The sequence below is a fragment of the Trachymyrmex cornetzi genome, unplaced genomic scaffold, assembly GCF_001594075.2.
Source record: "Trachymyrmex cornetzi isolate Tcor2-1 unplaced genomic scaffold, Tcor1.1 scaffold987, whole genome shotgun sequence".
NCBI lineage: Eukaryota > Metazoa > Arthropoda > Insecta > Hymenoptera > Formicidae > Trachymyrmex > Trachymyrmex cornetzi.
Window position 1 is genome coordinate 4,706 of NW_017300340.1, and position 1,829 is coordinate 6,534.

Genomic DNA, 1,829 nt, shown 5'->3' on the forward strand with positions numbered 1-1,829 from the left:
ATAATTCAAAGATATGAATAATAGGGCTATTCGAGCTGTGCTTGAATTTTTGGTAGTTCTGGAATAAGTCTTTCCGTAAAATTCTTAATAATGTGTCTACAGATGAAGAACTGACGTTTTCCTCGATAGCTCATGATCTTAATACGTCAATTTCATCTGTGTTGTCATCTGTGTTTAATGGTAGCATGGTGATACTTTGTTATGATTTACCATGAAGATCAGCTTGTAATTCTATTTCATTATTGTCATCTGCTTTCATTGGTAACATGACATTTTCTTTTAATTCACAAAAAATATCAGCTTGTAAAATAGATTCTTGAAAATTTATTGCCTGCCTCAAATTCTTGGATGTCTTCGATGATCGTGTATAAATATGAATTCGGTTCATTGTTGTTGATTTCTTTTATAAAAGTATATTTTATTTTTGCATTACATATTTGAAAATTTAATCCCATTCATTTATTTAAAAACTATTAGATCATTGCAAAAGTTCGTGCCTGATTCATTATTCAAAATTCAAACACCTGCAATTTTGTTAAAAATAAAATTAATGTGGAACTTTGCTCTGTCTGAAACAAGAAATTTAAGAATCTGTTTTTTGAATTTCGATGGTTTTGACGGAGCAATAATTGTCCAAATGATCTTTTTATTTAATTTGTAAAAACTCAGTAACGAAAAATCGTAGGGACTTTTTTTAAAAACGGTTTTATAGAGAAACTTAAGGGATGTTTTGTACATATTTGCAGAATAATTAGAAAATAATGAAAAAATCACAGATTATTCTAAATCGCATTTAAAAGTAGTACACCAAATTTGGTGACGATTTACTATATGGATCATAAGCTATTTTAATAAATATTGTTATATTTTTAATCTGTGCTCTAATAAAAATGTACGAGGGTCGTCTGAAAAGTTTTGAGCCTAATATCGAAACAAGTAATTTTTCGGTCAAATTCAATTTTATTTTTCCACATAGTCTCCTTTTAAGTCGATACATTTTTTGCAGCTATGCTCCCACCCCTTTAATCCATTCAAATAATACTGAGCGTTTTGCTTGGCAAAATAGGCGCCTACGGATGCAATGACCTCCTCGTTCGATGAAAATTTCTGTCCTCCGAGTCAAACTTTGAGCCTAGGACACAGAAAAAAGTCGTTGGGGGCCAGATCTGGTGTGTACGGTGGATGGTCAGTTAATTCGAACCGCAATTCGTGAATTTTTGCCATAGCGACCGCCAAAGTGTGAGATGGTGCGTTACCTTGATGAAACACCACTTTCTTCTTTTTCAAATGCGGTCGTTTTTTCTCAATTTCTGTTTTCAGCTTGTCAAGCAATGATGCGTAGTACGTCCCTGTTATTGTTTTACCTTTTTCAAGATAGTCGATCGACACAATTCCAAAAAATAGTCGCCATCACCTTTCCCGCCGATAAAACCGTTTTCGCTTTCTTCGGAGCAGGTTCACCCTTCGCAGTCCACTGTTTTGATTGTTCTTTCGTTTCAGGAGTGAAGTGGTGGACCCAAGTTTCATTAACCGTTACTAATCTATACAAAAAATCTGACTCTGTATCTTAACCTGACGTGCTCGAGTATTTCAAGGTCACGATTTTTTTTTGCATTTTCAAAAATCGGCCATGACTCTCGGTCGCGTCCAAATCGTCAGTTTTTTGAATAGGAGCTTCTTTAGGGTCCAATTAACATCCCCTATGAAAATCTGACGCGCTCGAGGAAATTTTTTTCCCCCTCCCCCTTTTTTTAACCCCTTCCTACAGCTAACCCCACCACGCAAACCGTCAGATTAATATTTATCCGTTATCAGAAACACATGGGTCT